The following is a 10,570-nucleotide window of genomic DNA, read 5'->3' on the forward strand; positions in this document are numbered from 1 at the left end:
TGACATAGTTGTAAACTTTGTTTTTATTAATAAAGTGTTATTTTGGAATTAATTCAGAAATATCACGTTCCCTGTGGATTCGACCCGTACTCGCCACTTCGGTGGAAAGTCGGTTTTTATATCTTTGGTTGACGATTTTCCCATGTTTTTATTGAAAAATAATGTTTAAAAAGATCATTTCAAAATATCAACCAAATTTTGGCGCCGTTGCCGGGGAACGACGAATTAATTATTTTATTTCTTAGAGTTTGATTTATTAATTTGTTTTAGTTAGTTAATTAGTTGTTTTATTTTTAGTTAGTAGGATTAGTAAGTGAATATAGGATTAACATAGTTAGTAAATATAGGATTCATGTTCTGTTCTCTCTAGGATTCACTTGAAATTCATTCTGCAAGGAGCGATTAGACAGGTGGGTTTTAGAAAAACTTAGTTTGTGATTTCCTGTATTTATCTTTTCAGTACTTTAGAGTAGTTTAATTTGTTATTTCATTTACTTAGTTAAATCATTCTGACATAATTAGTTTAGCATATTTGTTTAGTAGTTGTTTATTTTGTGTTATTTATATTTTAGTACCTGTGTTAGTTTATTTTTTTATTTAGGTCATTTGCTAACATCTGGTCTTGGTACCAGTGTATGCAGGGGCGACGAGGTCTAAGAACCCCATTACACCCATTTGTTGACAACCTAGAGAGAATTTTACATTCTCATCGAAGTTCGGCAACAATGGCTGACATGGATCCTCCACCTCCACCCCCAGTTCTTTCACGCCCTCTGCGGGAATACTTCATTCCCACAGACTATGTTCAAGCATCCTGCATTCGGAGACCCGATGTAGGAGCGCCTTATTACGAGATTAAGGCCAGCATTATTCAGATGCTTCCATCTTTTTATGGCCTTAGTCATAAGGATCCCTACCGACATTTAGATGAATTCCTCGAAATCTGTTCTACTGTTAAGATACAGAATTTCGATGATGATGCTTTAAGGTTGACTCTATTCCCCTTTTCATTGAAGGACAAAGCCAAGTATTGGCTAAAGTCCTTAGATTCTTTAGAAATAGAGTCATGGGATCAATTGCAACAGGAGTTTCTTCGGAAATATTTTCCCATTGGTCGTACAAACCAATATCGTAGAGCCATCACTAGCTTTTCAGAGCTAGATGGTGAGCGCTTTCATGAGACCTGGGAGAGAATGAAGGATCTCCTCAGGAAATGTCCCCATCATCAGGTGCCGAAATGGCAACTGGTACAGAGCTTCTATGATGGATTGTCTGACAAGAATCGTCAGATGATCGACTCTTCATGTGGAGGGACATTCATGCTGAAGAGCGAGGACGAAGCATGGAGGCTATTTGATACATTGGCCGAGAATTCACTCCACCATGCTTCGAGCTCTCATTCTGATAGAGCCACACCCAGCATTCAGAAGAAAGCTGGTGTTCTTGAGATTGGTCCATCTACTGCACTACAGTGCAAGGTAGACATGATTGCTCAGAAGCTGGACCAGCTCCTCTCAGGACCATCCACTACGCAGCAGGTGTGTACTCTTTGTGCCAGTCCAGCACACGAGATCACTGAGTGCCCTTCGGTAGCTCAATACCCTGAATTTGTTCAAGAACAAGTTCAGGCAACTCAGGGTTACGTCAGACCGCCGAATAACCCATTTTCATCGACATATAATCCGGGTTGGCGTAACCATCCCAATTTTTCATGGAAGAATCCACAGTCTTCCATGCAGACGCCTACTTCCTCTAAGCCAGTTCGACAACCATCTTTTACTCAGCCATTTCAGAGACCGAGCTATTCTCAGTCTTCTTCTTCTTCAGTTCCTCCCCCGATTCAGCAGGAGTCTGCCCCACAGACATCTTTCGAGGAGAGACTTCTCCAGGCATTCCAAGAGGTGAAAACCTCTAATCAGAACACCTTCGAGAAGTGTAGCCAGATTTTGAGCTCGCATACGCAGTCCATTGCGAAGTTAGAATCGCAAATGGGACAGTTAGCTGAGGCTATTAGTAGGAGACCCGAGGGTACATTGCCGAGTCAGGCTGTCATGAACCCGAAGGGTAAGGACCAGATGACTGGAGGCCTATTTCATACTGAGACACAACAGCAGGCTAAATCAGTTATGGCCCTGAGGAGTGGACGTGAGTATCACGTCGAGAGCAGAGAGAGAGAGAGAGTAGAGAGAGGATAGAGGAGCCAGAGACCATTGTTTCACCTACGTCGGCTCAGCCATCATTATCATCCCCATCCCCATCATCATTATCTTCATCCTCAGAGAAGAAGAAGGATAGGAGTGAGCCTTCTCACAAAGAGGAGGAACCAGCAGAGTATATTCCCCCACCACCCTATCCCAAAGCATTAGAGTCTCCCGGGTTTAGAGGGAAGCAAGGTGCGAAGATCCAGGACATGCTTGATATATTCAAGCATGTGCAGATCAACCTACCTTTGCTTGATGCGATTCAGCAGGTGTCGGCATATGCCAAATTCCTGAAGGAGCTATGTACGCAGAAGAAAAAATCTAGAGAGCGAGTTCCTAACAGGGTCCATCTGATTGAGCAGGTGAGTTCAGTACTTCAGCATCAAACACCACCAAAGCTCAAGGACCCTGGAGCCCCTATCATTGCTTGTACTATAGGGAACATCCGGATAGAACGCGCATTGCTCAATCTTGGAGCAAGCGTAAACATTCTACCCGGGTATTTCTTTGATTCTTTCGGGCTAGGAGAGATGAGATCGACTCTGATTACACTGCAGCTGGCAGATCATTCCGTCAAGGTACCGAGAGGTGTCTTGGAGGATGTGCTAGTTAAGGTGGATGACTTTTATTTTCCAGTCGATTTCATTATTCTGGATATGGAAGGAGTGGATAGCCAGCACCAGACTCCGATTATTTTAGGCAGACCATTCTTGGCGACTGCCAATGCGTGTATCAACTGTAGAACAGGAGCCATGGATCTCTCATTCGGCAATCGAAAGGTCAAACTAAATATTTTCAATGCCGCGATGGGACCAGCAGGAGACATGGACTGCTTTCATATAGACATTGCACATGAGTTAGTGGAGGAGCAGCCCGAGTTGTACATTACTGAGGATTCTTTAGATCTGTACCATATAGAGAAGAATAGTAGTGTAGATAGTGTAGATGTGTCTAGAGTGTCGTCAGAGAGACCACCTTGGGGAGCTGTCAGAGAACCTCTTCCACCACTTGCGGAGACCCCCGCCAAATCGTCGATCGAGTCACCTCCGAAACTCGAGTTGAAACCCTTACCGGATTCACTCAAGTATGCTTATCTCGGAGATGATGAGACTCTGCCTGTGATCATCTCGTCCTTGCTCACTGAGGAGCAGGAACAGAGACTGCTGACTATTCTTCGAGAGCACAAGGCAGCGATTGGCTGGGGAGTTGCTGATCTGAAGGGGATTGATCCTTCATTCTGCATGCATAGAATCCATTGTGATGAGGAAGTCAAGCCATTTAGGGATATGCAGAGAAGGCTAAATCCCAACATGAAGGAAGTGGTAAAGAAAGAGGTGGTGAAGTGGTTGGATGTCAGAATCATTTACCCTATTTCTGATAGCCAGTGGGTCAGTCCGATTCAGGTTGTGCCAAAGAAGTCAGGACTCACTGTGGTTGAGAACGAGAAGGGCGAGAGAATTCTGATGAGGACCACTACAGGATGGCGAGTCTGCATCGATTATAGGAAGCTGAATGTGGCAACTAGGAAAGATCATTTTCCATTGCCATTCATTGATCAGATCTTAGAGAGACTCGCAGGTCAGAGCTACTATTGCTTTCTAGATGGGTATTCAGGATACAATCAGGTAGCTGTCCATCCTGACGACCAGGAGAAGACCACGTTTACATGTCCTTATGGCACCTTCGCGTTTAGACGTATGCCTTTTGGGCTCTGTAATGCCCCGACTACTTTTCAGAGGTGCATGCTTGCTATCTTCTCGGACATGATTGATGATGTGATGGAAGTTTTTATGGACGACTTTTCAGTGTATGGCTCTTCTTTTGAAGATTGCCTTCAAAAACTTGCTCGAGTACTGAGTAGGTGTGCGGAGACCAATCTCGTCCTGAGTTGGGAAAAGAGCCATTTTATGGTCCAGGAGGGGATTGTGCTAGGACACATTGTGTCCAAGCGTGGTATTGAGGTTGACAGAGCGAAGGTGAAATCCATTTCCCGTTTGACTCCACCCACCTCTGTGAGGCAGATTCGATCATTTTTAGGGCATGCGGGATTTTACAGGCAGTTCATAAAAGATTTCAGCAAAATCACTCGACCGCTCTGCACTTTATTGGAGAAAGACCAACCCTTTGTTTTCGGTGAGGATTGTATGAAGGCCTTTGAGATTCTCAAAGAGGCCTTGATTACTGCACCTATTTTGAGACCTCCAGATTGGACTCTCCCATTTGAGATTATGTGCGATGCATCTGATTATGCTATGGGGGCTATTTTAGGACAACGCGTTGATAGGAAGCCCTATGTGATCTACTATGCGAGTAGAACTCTGTCTGATGCCCAGATGAATTATACTACGACAGAGAAGGAACTACTTGCAGTAGTTTTCGCATTGGACAAATTTAGGTCCTATTTACTCGGTTCGAAGGTGGTAGTCTATTCTGACCATTCTGCATTAAAATATTTGTTGAATAAGAAAGACACCAAACCGAGATTGATTCGTTGGGTTCTACTACTACAGGAGTTTGATCTCGAGATTCGAGATAAGAAGGGAAGCGAGAATGTAGTAGCGGACCATCTTTCCAGACTGATCGTGGAGACCACGCAGGATCAGAGGCCGATCAGTGATTCTTTCCCCGACGAGCAAATCATGTCAGTCAGTACATCGTAGTTACCCTGGTTTGCAGATATTGTGAATTATCTGGTTTCGAGACAGATACCTGAGCATTGGAACAAGAATGAGCGTGAGAGATTCCTATCTCAGGTGAGGCACTATTATTGGGATGAACCAGAGTTGTTCAAATACTGTGCAGACCAGATCATTAGGAGATGTGTTCTGGAGGAGGAGTACCAGTCCATTCTGAATTTTTCCCATTCATTAGCTTGTGGAGGGCATTTTAGTAGTAGGAAGACGGCTGCAAAGGTTTTGCAGTCAGGATTTTATTGGCCCACACTCCACAGGGATGCTCATGAGTTCTGTAGGCGATGCCTGCGATGCCAGCAGATTGGGAACATGTCGAAGAGGGACATGATGCCCTTGCTTTCGATTTTGATAGTCGAGATTTTTGATGTTTGGGGCATTGATTTCATGGGACCATTTCCGCCGTCATTCAGAAATTTATACATTCTGGTGGCGGTTGATTATGTGTCCAAGTGGGTCGAGGCTGTGGCAACCAAGACCAATGATCATAGAGTAGTGCTTAAGTTTATTAAGCACAACATTTTCAGTCGTTTTGGGGTGCCACGTGCGATGATTAGCGATGGTGGCAAGCATTTTAGGAATGTACAGATAGCTTCTCTTCTGAGAAGATATTCTGTCAATCATAGATTCACCACTCCATATCATCCACAGACTAGTGGACAGGTTGAAGTGTCCAATAGGGAGATTAAGCGAATTTTAGAAAAGACAGTTCGCCCGGACTGCAAGGATTGGTCTCAGCGCTTAGATGATGCACTTTGGGCATATAGAACTGCATTTAAGACTCCCATTGGCATGTCCCCGTATCGCCTTGTATTCGGGAAAGCATGCCATCTTCCTGTCGAGCTAGAGCATAGAGCGTACTGGGCTATCAAGAAATTGAATTCTGACCTCACCCAGGCTGGCAAAGAGAGAGCACTGCAGCTCTCAGAATTAGAGGAACTCAGGAATGATGTATATGAGAATGCCAAATTATACAAAGCTCGCACAAAAGCATTTCATGATAAGCATATTGTCAGGAAAGTGTTTGAACCAGATCAGAAAGTGTGGCTATACAATTCTCGTTTGCATTTATTCTCAGGAAAGTTGAGATCGAGATGGACAGGTCCTTACATCGTGAAAGAAGTATTTCCCCATGGAGCAATGACATTATTCGATCCTATGACCCAAGGTACATTCAAGGTAAATGGGCAAAGACTGAAGCCCTTCATTTCAGATGCCTTGCAGGATGGTGAGTGTGAGATAGTGCATCTCACGAAGGCATGAGGATTCGACCCGTACTCGCCACTTCGGTGGAAAGTCGGTTTTTATATCTTTGGTTGACGATTTTCCCATGTTTTTATTGAAAAATAATGTTTAAAAAGATCATTTCAAAATATCAACCAATATGCAACTTATAAATGCATATGCTATGTTTGAGAGGGTCTCTGATGTCCTGACTTATTTCAAAAGCATGTGCGTGTGTTTCATACTGGATATGGTCAAATAAAATTTGACATAATTATATTGTACAATTATATGTGAGTTGCTTAATTATTATTCATGGATATGAATGAATTAATGAATGCCATGGATGTGAATGAATGAATGTTATGAATAAGAATGAATGAATGCTATATGAATGTTTATTGTTGTGGATTCTCTTGAACCACATTTATAAATGATGGAAATCACACATTGGTTATACCATTACAAACATGATTAATATTCTTCAAGTTTGGTTTTGGGTTTTTTACGCGCATGCGGTTAATGCCCTATAATAGTACATATATTATCCTGGAGGACTGATAGAAGGACGAGTTGCTATGTACTTGGAGGCACCACTCTTACCTACTACGATCCTTGTGGGATCCAAACATTTTAGTTTTGATAAACTTGTAAACAATTAAACTTTGTGATTCTTGATCATTACTTTTGAGGACCTCTAAGTATTTTAAAACGAGAATCCTTATGAAGGTTGTCTTTTTTTCTAGGTAATAATTGCGCTTAAGATTGTAAATCTTAAACTTTTACATAACTCTTCAATTGTCTTAACCCTTAAATAATTTTTGTCTTTCACATATTTTTTTATATATATGATGGTCTCTAGAGTAGTAACCTCAATCGGCTTGTGTGTAAGGTTGACTCTGCATTGCATCTAATACTGGGAAGCTAATATATGTTTGTGCTTGCGCTTAGACAGGTCGTTCAGTATTTAGAACGGTTAGAATGTGGCCATAGATGAACTCATAGACAAATTACCTGTGAAAGTCATGTAAAAATTTGTAACAATTAATTATTTTTAAATTTTCTTAAAATTTCAGGATTTAGAAAAGTTTAAAAGAGGGATTTTTGAGGAATGTTACAATGCCATATGATGTTTACAAAAACTTGTTGGAGAATCTAATTTTTTGTATGGATTTTTAAAACCCTCCAAGTTGTACTACATTTTAGATCTTCAGATCCCCCCACTAATACCATAAGCCTTCAACTTGGGTATATCGTTGGTAGACCAAGGAGATTGTGAACCCACTCGCAGTACAAAAAACTTTAGTTTGAGTATATCATGAAAGGTCTGGTGCATAGAAAGCCTGTTCTAATAGAACACATTCAATGCGAAATAGGGAAATCCATTTTAGAAATTTAGATCTATGTGTCATTTGACTTTGTTTGGACTCTTGTGTATACTAGATCCTAAACCATGGTCCCATAAAAGGATTCTATGGATCCTTCAAGGAACCAATTCGTGTTTGAGTTGAGACAAGTTTTCGAGAACCCTAACCCACTTGCTCAACCAGGGTCTATAACCCAAAATTCATTTAGAAATTTCAGAAAAGCACCTAGAGGTACTTGGGAGTTTAGGGCTCTATTAGCTGGATTCCAAGGGATGGGGACAACCTGTATATTGAGAGGAATATCCATTAGTGATCCCGTCAGGAAAGATCTGTTGAGAAACTCTGTTTTGATGTCACATAATATGATACACTGTCTCATTTGATTTTATATGATATGATAATATGTCCTCTTGAAAAATGTTATATTATGACTGAATATGTTTTGCCATGAATCTAACGAGCATTTGATGCAAGGATATCTCACCCAATAAGGATGGAGACTTCCTGTTTAAGTACAAATATGGTGCAATCATACTCCTTGAAGAAAAAGTTTGATGAGCCATGCATTCCTAAAGTTCAAATGAAGAGATCGGCTACCTCAAGTTGAAGACTTCTTTCTTCTTTAGAGTCATATGTAACAGAACCTTCAGGAACTTGCATATTGCATATTGCATATTGCATATTACATACTCATTCATAAACACTATATCATCAAAGTATACGATAGTTTCAAAAAGCTCTTTTTTGAAAACTAATAATTGTACCTTCTTACAACCTTTTATGAAAAAGATATTTTGTCATGTAATAATTGTACCTTCTTACAACCTTTTATGAAAAAGACATCTTGTCATGTAATAATTGTACCTTATACTATATACAAGACAACATGAAAAAAAGAATGTAGGAAAAAGACAAAAACATAAAATCGGCTACATGGAGAAAACAAATATAATATGTTTTTGAAAAGACTCTAGTTACCTTCTTTAAAGAAATATTTCTAATACAAGAAGAAGACAAAAACATAAATCGGCTACACAAAAGAAAAACAAATATAATATGTTTTTGAAAAGACTTTAGTTACCTTCTTTAAAGAAATGTTTTTTAATATAAGAAGAAGACAAAAACATAAATCGGCTACACAAAAGAAAAACAAATAAAATATGTTTTGAAAGGACTCTAGTTACCTTTTTTATAAAACCATAGAATGTCGACTTACTTGAAGTCATCATTCTCTTTACAAAGCATTAAATACCTCCTGTAACAAATCCTTGTTAAAATCCTTCTCAAAGAATGTTGACCTTCTTTTAGTCCTCATTCTCTTTGGAGACTTTGAAAAATACAACATAAAGAAAACACTTGACATGACTATGTACAAATAAATATCTCAAAGCACTCATAGTACTTACACTCATTTAAAGCAAAGAAGTACTAATGTACCTCAAATCATTAATTAGAATAAAGACAAAACTACAACCCAACGTTCAATGTACTATTGTAAGAAATAGACTTTTTACATAAAATATGTATTACCTAAAATATTACAACGACTAGTGTACCCTCTATTTCACTTTTATGGAAAAAGGCATTCTCGAACTTCTCTAAAAGATGTTTTTGAAATGACATAACATTTCACATTTCAAAAAGTTACAATTCCAAAATGTAACGACTACTTTTTAAAAGCTATATAAACACACTCAAATAAACTATTCAAACAATGGAATGGAATAGACGTGTGAGCTTACAACGAGAAAAATTCCTATTCGATATTTGAAAAGAGAGTCTTGAAAAAGAAAGAGAAAAAGAAAAGAAAGAAAAGAGAAAAAGTTAAGTCCAGCTCTTTGACAAAGAGTATCCTCTGAGTGACAAACAGAACATTCTGAGAATCCTTCATTCGTGCATTCATATCATTCTGAAGGTTCTATAGGAAGTATTGTAACTCTGTTATTCACTGTATTCCTTCTTTGTTGAAAGAAGTAGACCTCTGAGAAAGAGGGTGTTGCCCTTCTCTGTTGAGAGAAGAAGACCTCTGTGAAAGAGGGTGTTGTCCTTCTCTGGTGTGAGAAGAAGACCTCTGTGGAAGAGGGTGTGCCCCTTCTCTGTTGAGAGAAGAAGACCTCTGAGGAAGAGGGTGTTGTACTATTTATCCGGTGACTCAGATGTTATAGTGGAAAGCTCAAGTGGTTTGCTTGGGGACTGGATGTAGGTCTGGATACTGACCGAACCAGTATAAATTCTGTGTTTTATGTGTTGTGCCTTATTGCTTAATTATTTTATTTTATCGATCTTAATCATATTTCACTATTCACCCCCTCTAGTGGAATTTCATTTGGTATCAGAGCAGGTTTGCTGGTTTCGACGTAACAAGTCTTCCAGCACAAATGGCATCTACCTCCTATGCTCGTGATATTGAAGGTCAACACGCATCTCGTCCACCTTTCTTCAATGACTCCAACTATGGATACTGAAAGTGCAGAATGGCTATATTTCTCAAATCCATAGATTTTACTGTATGGGAAATTGTTGAGCATCCATACACATCTCCATCCGCAGACTATAGCTTATGGTCTGATGAAGAAAAGAAAATGGCAAACCTAAATGCAAAGGCTATGAATGCCTTATATTGTGCCATTGATCAAAACGAATTCAATAGAATATCTATATGTGAATCTGCATATGATATTTGGCATTCTTTGGAAGTGATTCATGAAGGAACCAACAAAGTGAAAGAAGCCAAAATTTCATCTCTTGTTAGAAAATATGAGTTGTTCAAAATGAACAAAGATGAACCCATCACAGAGATGTTTACCAGATTCACCAACATCACCAACGATCTGAAATCTCTGGGTGTAACATATTCCCAGACTGAAAAGGTGAAGAAAATCTTGAGATCTCTCACAACTGATTGGGAGAAAAAGACTACTGCTATTGAAGAAGCTCAATATTTATCTAAGCTTACTTTGGACGACTTAATAGGCAATCTTATGGCCTATGAAGTCCACATGAAAGAAAGAAGGGAAGAAGAGCAACCAGTAAAGAAAACTCTAGCTTTCCCAGCCCTATCTGAGAATGAAGACTCAGATAAAGAATC

General features: G+C 39.8%; 1 non-coding gene across 1 annotated transcript; it reads right to left on the reverse strand.

Moving 5' to 3' along the window:
- Nucleotides 1-1,128: 1,128 nt before the first annotated feature.
- Nucleotides 1,129-1,231, reverse strand: LOC149813111 (small nucleolar RNA R71). Its single transcript, XR_016428432.1, has one exon. It is a non-coding gene; the product is annotated as a small nucleolar RNA R71 (small nucleolar RNA).
- Between the last annotated feature and the right edge of the window lie 9,339 nt (nucleotides 1,232-10,570).

The sequence above is a fragment of the Nuphar pumila genome, chromosome 16, assembly GCF_984573655.1.
Source record: "Nuphar pumila chromosome 16, dmNupPumi1.hap1.1, whole genome shotgun sequence".
Taxonomy (NCBI): Eukaryota; Viridiplantae; Streptophyta; class Magnoliopsida; order Nymphaeales; family Nymphaeaceae; genus Nuphar; species Nuphar pumila.